Source organism: Lutra lutra, chromosome 1, assembly GCF_902655055.1.
Source record: "Lutra lutra chromosome 1, mLutLut1.2, whole genome shotgun sequence".
NCBI classification, from domain to species: Eukaryota; Metazoa; Chordata; class Mammalia; order Carnivora; family Mustelidae; genus Lutra; species Lutra lutra.
In genome coordinates, this window is record NC_062278.1 from 81,107,748 (window position 1) to 81,120,550 (window position 12,803).

Sequence of the window (12,803 nt, forward strand, 5' to 3'; positions counted from 1 at the left end):
TTGGCCCTTTTTAAGGTTATCCTTAATAACCAGAGATAAATATAAATGGAATAGGTTGAACTGTGAAATAATAAAGAATTATAATAGCACATTTTGTAGTATTTTAGAGGTTATAGTTTTTACACAGAAGTCTATGTAAATGGCCATTGGTTTATATTTCACTGACAAATAATCAAGTGATTATTTCATCGTCATCCAGTTAGCAAGCCACACATCTTGATCTTGCTGTTTTCCTCCTTTAGTTACAGTTGTTTCTGCTGAGACAAGGTGGTTGCCGGTCAGGGATGCTCTAATCTACAGGGAATTTCTACCCTGGGTTGATTTAGATGCCATTTCATGTCCTTGAGCCTCTAAGAATCCTTGATTCTGTGATTAAAACTCGGGCAGAATTTCAACTCGGGCAGAAGCCTGTGGATTGTGCAGGAAAGGTTGGTCGATTTGGAGAATGCTCCCTCTGCAAAGCAGTAGAACTTGGACATAGGCTGTCTATACAAAGTTAAGGAGGAAGATAACATAACTTAGGAATTTGTCCCTTGTAAATTAGTATAGTAGTGGAATTAAAGATAATTCACATTTTAAATCTCAGTTAATGATTAAAATAAAGCCCAAAGCCTCATTTGTGAAGACATTAAAAAATAGAATTTATTTTAATCTCATGGTGTTGTCCCATTATAACTCTTCTTTTGATTCCAAACTTCTGGGATAATTTTTTTTTCACACATAAACACACAAGCATATTTTGATAACTCTGCTCAAAACTCATATTCTATCCTTGACTTATTATGATTCTTTCATTCAAATGTAGAAAAAAACTATTGTAACTATTGTACCATAATCACTGAGGAATTGTCTACTTCTATTAATTTTTCAGGGCTTACTTTTGCAGGCTTCTCTAACCAGTGACTACAAGGACAGTGACTCCAAGGACAATTGCCAGCTGCTATTTGAATGAGTTTAGCACTGTCCTTAATCAAATGACTAAAATGCACTATTTTAGCCAATAAACACTGTGAATCTCAAGGGCTTCATTCTTCTAAAACTCACAGTTTACATGGCAACCATTTGAAGAAGAGGCTGTGGAAGGGAAAAATATATAAATATTTGTAGAGTAATTTAAATATTATTAATTGTGAACTATTAATGTATTTTTCTTCTTAGTCTCTCTTTCATTCTTTTCCCTATGTGTTCACCATACACTTTTAATCCACTGTCATAGAATCATTAGTGCTATGGACTGAATGTTTGTGTTCCCACTCGCAACACACACAAATTTCACATGTTGAAATCCTAACCCCTAAAGGAGGTGGTATTAGTAGGTCTTTGGGAGGTGATTGGGTCATGAAGGTGGAGCCCCACAAATGGGATTAGTATTTTGTAATAGATTGCCCCACAAAACTCTGGTTTTTCAGATTTTCCAGAGAAAGTTTGGCATTCTACCACCCAGAAGAGGTTACCATGCTGGCACTCTGGTCTTGGACTTCCAGCATCCAGAACTGTGAGAAATAAATTTCTGTTGCTTAATAGCTACCCAGTGTGGGGTATTTTGCTACAACAGCCTGAATAGCTAAGACAACTAGTAATCATTAATTCTGGAAGCAACTGGGATGGGGGAGGTGATGAAAAATGTTACTCATTTGTAGTTTTCTTTTTATTAAAATCACAAATTTAAGGCATTTGTGAAACACTTTGTAGGAAAATTAGATAAGCCCATATACTCATTTCTGGAGCTCCAGAAGAAAAACTCTTACTGGTAAAACCAACTTTTTGTTTTATTCCTGATAAGTCTCTTTGGCAATTCATGCAACCCATGGCCAGAAAGTTGGGAGCCTAATCATGATCAAAGCAAAATTCTTATGCCTCTCTTATTTTTAGCCCCCACATTGCTGTTGCTCTCCCAAATATCCCCCAAAGTCTAAATAAAAGTTGGATAATAGGGTACAAGGCCTGAAAGCTTCCTCAGAAATTATTTGGAAAACCAATGTACTGGCAAATGCATCTGTCTATATCTATTTCTAAAGTACTAAATCCAATTTTGGAGCCTCCAAATGAAAATGGTCTATTTCTGGTACTGGCTGAGAACATCTCTGATGAAAGCTTACTCCAAAGGAACATCGTATTGAATGCTGGATAACAATATCTGGCTAGATAATAGAGGAAATTTCCCCCCAGCCCATTCATTCAAAGTTTCTTTTACAAATTAGTTTCCTACACTCTGGACACAAAACTTTGTGAAGCTTTATGATAATTAGGAAATACCCTGACTTCTGTGCCCTCTTTTACCATCTCTCCTTCTACTGGTGTCTCCCATCCACTAAACCGGACTAGAAGGCTGAATGTAATAGACCCTGGCTGAAGCCAGAGCACAGAGCAGGATAGTGAAGACTGCAGAACTGCTCTGAAAAGGCAAAGGATATCCAGTGCAAGCATGGGCCAGGCAATATATTAAACTTAGCATCTTTTTCTTTCTCTGAGATAATTTATATAATGTAGTAGATTAAGAGATTATAAAGGGGATGGGTTTCTAGTTTCAGGAAAGAATTTACAAAATTTCCTGCACAGAAGTATCCATACCATCTCCATCACCTCATTTCCATTGTCTGGTCCACCTATTTTAAATGGGCATGAATCTACCTCACTCCCTGACTCTACCCTAGTCAGTCATGATGACTAGTAACTCTCATCCTAACAGACCCAATAGCCATTTCTCTATTTCTTTGTGGTATTGGACATGACTGACTATTTTCACCTTCTCAAAATATTCTCCTTTCTTGTCTTTTGTGACACTTCACACTTTCTTCATACTTAACATCCATTTATTCTCATGCCCTTTGGCTAATGCCTCCTTTCTAATTGATTTCTAAAGACCGTAGGAAGTAGAGTTTTGTCTTTGGTCTTCTTCTCTTCCCTAGATGGTATTTTCTGGTTTGGTGCTTTCAGCACTCTCTAATTCATATCTTTATCCAAGAACTTTTCCCTGAGAATTCTAATGCCTGGCACCCACACGTGGATGTCTGATAGACATCACACACACACACACACACACACACACACAGAGGCATATTCAATACCAGCATCTTGATTTTATTCTCTAAACTTGTACCAACCTCAATTTTCTCATCTCCGTAAAAGATACTGCCATTGCTCAAGCCAAATTCTTACAAATCTTGGTTTTTCACTTTTTTTTCCTTATGCATTGGCAAGTCCTGTCAATTTTACCTCTAGAACAATTTCTGAATTTACTTACTTCCTTAGACTTCATTTGCCTGGAACCTAGACCAAGCTGCCATTCTTTCCAACTGTATGACTGCATTATCCTCCAACTGATCTCTCTACTTCCATCCATTCCCTTGGAGTCTATGTTCTACGAAACTGCCAGAGTGCTCATTTAAAAATATTCATCAGAAAACCAGCTTTTCCCACTCAGACCTTTTATAGACTAAGATGCAAATTCCTTGCTCCAGCCCAAAAGACCCAATGATCGTGCTTTTTTCTATCACTTTAACCTAGTCTTTAACCATTCTTTTTGCAGGTGACTTCCCAGGCACAATAGTTTCTGTTCTACAAAAAAAAAAAAAAAAAAAAAAAAAATCAAACTCTTCTACTGTGCGTGGTATCATGTCTGCTAGAAAAGCTCATTAATTAAGCATCAGCTGAAATTTCACCTTCACTGTGAAACTTTTTTCCTTCCCTCAGTGTCAGGGTTAGTTAATCTATCTTTTGTACTCCCACTACACTCTGTTCTGACCTAGCGGCAAAGAGCATCTTCAGTCATTCTTTCATATAAAGATTTTTTACTCTAGAACAGAATATGCTCACCAAACAGGTGTTGTATTTATGAAAGAACCTTACAGATATTTTGTGAGAAGAAAAAGCTGAAATGGAATACCCAAGATAGTTATTTTCAATGATGTGTAACATTATATAGAAGAGATAGAACATTTGTTTCCTTTTAGGACACTCCTGGGTTTAATGTGTAGAAGTTAGAAAAGGAGGTTTTGTTCAATTTAAGAAACTTCTAAAGATTAGAACTCTACTGCTATAACTGGAAGAGTATGTGAAATTAGACTGACTCACCAAAAATACCCAGGAGAACAGGCTGGCTGACTGCAGATTCGTAGGGAAGAGATCCCTGCATGGGGTGTGAGGTTTTTTGTTGTTGTTCTGTTTTTGCTTGTTGTTTTGTTTGTTTGTTTGTTTACCACTACATTCTATATGGCCTGTATCACCCTCAGCTTCTGTGTTTTTGTAAATTACAAAAGTTGCTTTCGACTTCTTAAATCTACTCTTACTTCAATTTCCAAGCCTATTTCCTATATACTCATCTGTATACTCATGTAACAGCATTTTTGCCTCTTGATAATTCTCAGTTCTTTTTTTTTTTTTTTTTTTTTTTTGAGCGGGGAGAGGGGCAGAGGGAGACAGAGAGACTCTTAAGCAGGCTCCATGTCCAGTGAGGCCTTATATGGGGCTTGATTCTGACCCTGAGATCATGACCTGAGCTGAAGTCAAGAGTTGGACACCTAAGTGACTGAGCTACCTGGCATCCAGTAATTCTCAATTCTTGCCTAGTTATATGATTTTAGGTGCATGGTTTTATTTCCTGCTAAACTGATTGAATATTTATTTGCAGAGAAGCAGCATGTATATCAAGCAGTTCAGTATATAGTCTCCCAAACCAAGCTGCCTCAGTTTGAATCATGCCTTTATCACTCACCAGATTTAGAGGCTATTACTACTTCTACTGCTACATCACAGCTTATGTTTTTTGTATTCATTAATTACATCTAAGGTGTTATTAAGCTCTAAATCTGTTATTTGCTTGTATTTCATGTGGTTCTACCTACTTAATTAATCCAGTTTAACCTTGGCCTATTTCTTTCATGGTACTTTTTTCCCCTTTATTTTATTTAATTTTAATTTTATTTCTTTTCATGTTCCAGAATTCATTGTTTATGTACCACACCCAGTGCTCCATGCAATACATGCCCTCCATAATACCCACCACCAGGCTCACCCAACCTCCCATCCCCTCCCCTCCAAAACCCTCAGTTTGGTTCTCAGCCTCCACAGTCTCTCATGATTCGTCTCCCCCTCCAATTTCCCCCAACTCCCTTCTCCTCTCCATCTCCCCAGGTCCTCATGTTATTCATTATGCTCCACAAGTAAGTGAAACCATATGATAATTGACTCTCTCTGCTTGACTTATTTCACTCAGCATAATCTCTTCCAGTCCCATCCATGTTGATACAAAAGTTGGGTATTCATCCTTTCTGATGGAGGCATAATACTCCATAGTATATATGGGCCATACCTTCTTTATCTATTCATCTGTTGAAGGGCATCTTGGTTCTCTCCATGGTTTGGCGACTGTGGCCATTGCTGCTGTGAACATTGGGGTACAGATGACCCTTCTTTTCACTACATCTGTATCATTGGGGTAAATACCCAATAGTGCAATTGCAGGGTCATAGGGAAGCTCTATTTTTAATTTCTTAAGGAATCTCCACACTGTTTTCCAAAGTGGCTGCACCAACTTGCATTCCCACCAACAGTGTAAGAGGGTTCCCCCTTCTCCACATCCTCTCCATCACTTGTTGTTTACTGTCTTGTTCATTTTGGCCATTCAAACTGGCATAAGGTGGTATCTCAGTGTGGTTTTGATTTGAATCTCCCTGATGGCTAATGATGATGAACATTTTTTCATGTGTCTGTTAGCCATTTGTATGTCTTCTTTGGAGAAGTGTCTGTTCATGTCTTCTGCCCATTTTTTTACTTGTTTTTTGGGTGTTGAGTTTGAGAAGATCTTTATACATCTTGGAGATTAGCCCTTTGTCTGTAGTGTCGTTTGCGAATATCTTCTCCCATTCCGTGGGTTGTCTCTTTGTTTTGTTGACTGTTTCCTTTGCTGTGCAGAAGCTTTTGATCTTCATGAAGTGCCAAAAGTTCATTTTCACTTTTATTTCCTTTGCCTTTGGAGACAGTCTTGAAAGAAGTTGCTGTGGCTGATGTCAAAGAGGTTACTGCCTATGTTCTCCTCTAGGATTCTGATGGATTCCTGCCTCGCATTGAGGTCTTTTATCCATTTCGAGTTTATCTTCATGTATGGTATAAGAGAATGGTCAAGTTTCATTCTTCTACACATAGCTGTCCTATTTTCCCAGCACCATTTATTGAAGAGACTGTCTTTTTTCCACTGGATATTTTTTCCTGCTTTGTTGAAGATTATTTGACCATAGAGTTGAGGGTCCATATCTGGGCTCTCTACTCTGTTCAGCTGGTCTGTGTGTCTGTTTTTGTGCCAGTACCATGCTGTCTTGGTGATCACAGCTTTGTAGTAAAGCTTAAAATCAGGCAAAGTGATGCCCCCAGTTTTATTTTTCTTTTTCAACATTTTTTCATGGTACATTTAAAAAAATTCATTATTTCTTTATAAAGAGTAATTCATATTGATTGTAGAAATGTATTTTAAATAATAAATATATACTTTGGAGTAACTTCTAATGATAGAATAACATTACATTATGTGTATATACTATAATTTGTTGCATAAATCATTTAAAATTAAGTATGATTTTAGTTTCTATCATTATAAATGATAAATATCGTTCTTCAAACACATTTGCATATTTTACCCTCAATTTAGGTAGGATCAAGTCATAGATGTGAATTTCTGTGTTCAAAGACATGTACTTTGTAAGGCAATATATATTTCAGTTACTCTCCAGAAACTTTCATGGCTTCTAATAGCAGATTTTCTCATTTGATTCTTAATGTTGTTGTAACTAAAAGTCGTTTCCTTTTCTATTTATGTGTCACTATTTGTTTAGTAAATTAATTTTCAGTCTTCTATGTCTGTTCCAGGATACATTAATCTACTTCAAGATACTTCAGCCATTTCTCTATTTTTCCATCATACGTTTTTTAGGTGCATGATTTTTCTATGATAATTACTTAGTGCATCTTTAATTTCTTCTAACATATTAAAATGTTTAATACATTGGTTTTTATTTTCTAATCTACAAGGAATAATTTAATTAGGAATCTTATTACTTATCCACATATTTAAGAAGGAAGAAGGGTATAATTTACTCTTTAGTGCTATACTGATTTTTTTCTCTGTGGAAATAGCTTTGAGCTATTCTGTATATCAAAGCATTTATATTAATAGCTATCTATCACTGAACTATATTCAAAGTTATAAATTTTGTGTCTGTTTTGTCTATTTAGATCTCATCTAGAACATTAAAATCAATATACAGTGTGATTTTTAAGAAATCAAATGATGAAATTCTTCTCATTTACAAGTAAGTCTTATTATTTCATATAGTATTTTCAATGTGAGTCTCTAGGTTTTCTGCCTGTTATAATCCCAAATTACTGTTGGATTTGGCAATCCTCAATATAAAATCTAAAAGGTGATACCCATTAAAAAAAAAAGATCTTATTTATTTATTTCTCAGAGAGCAAGAGATAGAGAGCACAAGCAGGCAGAGTGGCAGACAGAGACAGAGAGAGAAGCAGGCTCCCCGCTGAGCAAGGAGCCCGATGTGGGACTCAATCCCAGGACTCTGGGATCATGACCCAAGCCTAAGGCAGCTGCTTAACTGACTGAGCCACCCAGGCGACCCAGTGATACCAATTTTTAACATGAAAGTGAATTTCTAGTTTAGATTTTAAAAAATGTTATGACATCCTTGAGTTTATTTTAAATACAACGGAGATTATATATAACCTTAGCTGGGAGTCACAGTTTCATACCTTTCTATTTGTTGATGTTTGTGGAAAACAAAAGAGAAATTACTAATTCTGTTGAAATTCAGATATATTGAATTTCTTGCTCTTTATCTGACTGGACCATCCAAAATTTGGAGGCAAATTTTGTTATATGTAAGTCTTTGAAAAATCCACATTGATTTTTGCAAATCTAGAAGGCTGTTAAATGGTTGTTGGGTGGAATGAGTGATATTTGTCCCTTTTCTTGCCTTGACCATACCAGATCTTATTTTCTTAATATTTTAAAAATTCAAATATAAAATCAAAATCACTTCTAGGCATACACCAGTTAAAGCTTTTAAAAACATCTTTAGAATTAAAAAATTATTCTCAAGGACTGTGTAATTCATAATTTTGGCTTATGGTATCATTCGATCTTTCTCTTGATTTTCACTTTGACATTTTTATTTTTCTTCCATTGTGATTATTCAGATATCTGAATTCATTTGAATGGACAAAGAAGGTGTTTCCTTAAACCATATTTTTCAATAAAGAATAGGCATTGAATATACTAAGAGACAAAATTTTTGTATTTTCACAAACAATTATAATCAGACATATGCTCAACAAACCCTTGTTGAATTCTTACTATGTACCAGGTGTTGTGGAGCCCAGAAATGAAATAAATTTCTTTCTTTTAAGGGACTGAGAATGAAGAGAGAAAAATAATTGTGATAAAATATAATAACTCCTCTAGGCAAATATCTTAAGGTGCAATTGCCACCTTGGTGAGTATCTAATTCAGCATGAGGGCTCAGAGTGCACTTGAGCTTAGCCACAAAGTGTGCATGTGGTACGAAGGAATGTAGAGTGATACCACTGCACAAAAGACAAGATTTCACTCCTGAAAGATCTTGTATGATATTATATTTCTTTCCTCCTGGAGTTGAATGGTAGCCAGTAAGGATGCTAAGCAGTGAAATGATGTGATACAGTTTGTGCATTTGGATGTCACTCTGGAAAAGGGAGAAGGATTGCTGGAGAGAGAGCTAAGACATTGTGTAGAGATTCATTCAAGAACTGTCAATGGCTGAACTCACACAGTGAGCTGTAGAAATGGAACTTTGAGAGCAGGTCTGAGAAGTATTAAGGGAATAGTAAAGTTAGTACTCAGTGACTAATTGGTTGTAGGAGATCCTGGTAAGAAAGGAGATAAGAATGATGTTTAGATTTCTTGCTTGGGCAACTGGATAAATGATGAGATATATTCTGAAATAGGAAACAAAGAAGTAGAGGAGATGAGTAGGGGTGATGACAAGTTCAGCTTAAACATGCTGAGTTTGAGAGACCAGTGATACATTCAGTGGAGGTGTTTTGTAGGAAGTTAGGAACATGGATTTGACAGTCAAAAAAAAATTGAGGCAAAAGATTGGATTCCGAAGGTATAGGTGACATTATGATCAATATTTTGGTTGCATTTGAAACCACACATGGGGAAGAAATGGCCAAGAAGAGAGGGAGGGTATGAAGAAAAGAGTGCTGAGAAGGAAGCCCAGATGGTGTCAGCCTTTAGGATTGGGTAAAGGAATAGAATTTGCAAAGCAGTCTTTAAAGGTGTCCCCAAAGAGATAGGAAGACTATTATCAGAGTGATTTCATAGATTTAAAAACTAAGAACTGCAAATTATCCATTGAATTGGATATATTGGAGGTAATGGCTAGGTTGATAAGAACAACTGCGGTGGAATAGTGGGGACTGGATACTAAATAGACTGGAATTCAGAGGTGATATAGAAGAAACAAGTTGTAATGAACAATTTCTCCAAGATATCTATGTACCCTTGAAGGCTCCCTGCAGCCTGAAGATCACGAATTGGTAATGTTACCAAACTGCAGGTTTGAAAGATATTTTTTTTAGAATTTATTCTCATTCTCAAAGGCTAGGAGTAGAGAAATATGGTAGGCGATTGGTGACATATACCCATCAAAAAGATGACTGTAAAGAAGTTGAGGGCATTGATGTTTTAGATACTAAATTAAAAGAAGCAGGAAACAATAACCTAATATTGGCATAAATGCCCCTGCCCTCAAATTAGGCTAGGACAAGATGAAATCACATTATTTGAGTTCCAGATCTATGCTTTAGACAGGAAGGCTGTTAAAATTTAATTTTACATACAGCCTTCAGTAAATGCACAAATTCTCAAAAGGAATGAGGAAGTGCTTGCTATCCGTGTTTCAAGGACACCACTACAGTTGACAGCATAAAAAATCTATGATGTGCTTGCTGAATGATTAAAATGTGTTCTTCTCTACTCTTGTGTCTTATCCAGAGAAGCAAACTATTCAATGTGACTTTGGGGTTCTCCACCTTACTGTTAAATGGGAAGCCCCATCTGTTAGCACATAAATGTCAAGGCAAACATGTCAGATATCTGTGTGTGTATAAGAGGAGTCACTATGTATAAGCTATGTGGTTCTGGGGCTTTTGTCAAAACATAAGACTCTGAGATTGAACAGCAGGCACGGATTTCAACACATTAGCATTTCACTGAGAGAGGAAGAATAAAACCTACATGAGATACACCAATAATCCAACTATGCGTTCAGACTGATGAAAACAAGCTATAGGACAATAGGCAAGCAGCCAATAAACAATTTAAGATTGGGAAACCATCTAAATAACTGAAGGTAGCTGGCAAATTAAAGCAGCGATGCCATTTCAGCAGTATTACACTGATAGGTTAGAAAAGATCTCTCTGCTGCATAAGACAGATACGGCCAAACCTGGATTTGAGATAAAAATCTTCTTCATCTTTTTCTTTATATTTTTCTTCAATTTGAATAAAAACCCTGGTAGCTTTCTTTACCCCAGAATTCTATAACAAGCTTTGTTATACTTGTTAAGCAACTCCAGGGGAAAGGGAAAAGGGAGCATTCATTAGTGGTGAAAAAAAAAAAAAATCTATCATCTATCTATCTAAGAGAAAATGTGCAATAAAATGAAAGCCAAGTGATTAAAAATTACTATGATATGTGATATCCTCATTTGGTTACTTGGACAATTATAGATGTAATCTGATACTTACAATTCTGAGTTTTTTTTTTAAGATCACAAATTATAGATAACTTGTCAGGTTAAAATTATCGAGTATCCCTACAGTATAACAATAGTAGTTGTTGGGGCACCTGGGTGGCTCAGTGGATTAAGCAGCTGCCTTCTGCTCAGGTCATGATCTCAGGGTCCTGGGATCGAGTCCCGCATCGGGCTCTCTGCTCAGCAGGGAGCCTGCTTCCCCCCCTCTCTCTGCCTACTTGTGATCTCTGTCTGTCAAATAAACAAATAAAATCTTAAAAAAAAATAGTAGTTGTTACCAGTAAGCCTTTTATGGATCAAGATATGAAAAATATTATACCACAGACTAAATAAGCAGGGAGTTACAAGATCGTATGAAATAAAAAATTAGAAGCTGAGGGGCGCCTGGGTGGCTCAGTGGGTTAAAGCCTCTGCCTTCAGCTCAGGTCATGATCCCAGAGTCCTGGGACCGAGCCCCGCATCGGGCTCTCTGCTCAGCAGGGAGCCTGCTTCCCCCTCTCTCTCTGCCTACTTGTGATCTCTGTCTGTCAAATAAACAAATAAAATCTTAAAAAAAAATAGTAGTTGTTACCAGTAAGCCTTTTATGGATCAAGATATGAAAAATATTATACCACAGACTAAATAAGCAGGGAGTTACAAGATCGTATGAAATAAAAAATTAGAAGCTGAGGGGCGCCTGGGTGGCTCAGTGGGTTAAAGCCTCTGCCTTCAGCTCAGGTCATGATCCCAGAGTCCTGGGACCGAGCCCCGCATCGGGCTCTCTGCTCAGCTGGGAGCCTGCTTCCTCCTCTCTCTCTCTCTCTCTGCCTGCCTCTCTGCCTACCTGTGATCTCTGTCTGTCAAATAAATAAATAAAATCTTTAAAAAAATTAGAAGCTGAAAAAATATATATAGCTGTAGGTTGTTGTAGTTATGTGTAGGATGTTCATCCTACACGTCCACAGCCATCCGCCGCCATCCACAGCCATGTAGAAAATAGCTGTAGATGGAGAGGAAACTAAAAGAAAATTTCTTTAGGGACCTAATAGAAAACTCCAGAGTCAATACATTAAAGCTAACATAGTGATTCCAGTTAAGAGCACTTATCTTATTTGTACATAATGGTCTATCTTCTCTCAGTCAGCAGAGAAAATTAGAAGTACTAAAAACAAAGTAAAGATGTCTATTGAGAAGGCATTAAATTTTAATAGAAAAATAGGGAGCAAGGCATGGTTGGGAGTGGGGAATGGAGATGAATAATTCACACAAATCTAGTTTATAAGAATTCTTGAGATTAAGAGGAGTAAAGTGTAATGTTACATCTACTGAATACCAGATGGGGGATCTGAAACACAGTGTTTTATGAGACCTCTGTTTAAGCCCTGGCTTGTTGACTTCCTGGCAGTGTGATTTTATGGGCAAGAAGAGATTTAAGCATCCTAGTTTCCCATCCATAAAATGACAGTACCAAAGCTACATTTCACTGACTACAAGTAGCACTTTTGTTTACATTTTACCACCCTTGAAATAGAGATGTGTGTTACAACAGATAGCATCGTGTCATTGCAGTGAGCCAGGCAGTTTTTGTGACAGTTAACTGTCTGCCTATACACAAACTTGGTTCCTGCTGTCATGGTTAGACAACTACAAGCCATTACTGATTCAGTCAACAAACAACTTAACTTATTGGCATCTTCTTACAAGATCAAAATAGCACCAACATCAAAACTTGCAAAATGGGTGTCAGTGTCTAGGAAGAAAATCCTTAAGACAGAAGAAGGGCACTCCTCTATGACATGCTGCCTCACCATGCTCATGGTGGCACAGAGGATATACTGGATGGAAAAACAGAGGCATCAGGAAGAGTTGAAAAGTGATTCAAAGGAGTCAAGCCAATCATGAAGATAATTGAAAGAATACTGTATGTAGCCTAATTACTTGACTTTCTTATCCTTTTTAAGTATGCTCAGGACTATATATATGATAGAAATTTATGCCTTAATAAATCTAAAGA

General features: G+C 36.9%; 1 long non-coding RNA gene across 1 annotated transcript; it reads left to right on the top strand.

Moving 5' to 3' along the window:
• Window positions 1-1,407: 1,407 nt before the first annotated feature.
• Window positions 1,408-12,465, top strand: LOC125080038 (uncharacterized). Its single transcript, XR_007121201.1, has 3 exons — window positions 1,408-1,495; window positions 7,228-7,304; window positions 12,359-12,465. It is a non-coding gene; the product is annotated as an uncharacterized LOC125080038 (long non-coding RNA).
• The last annotated feature ends 338 nt before the right edge of the window (window positions 12,466-12,803 follow it).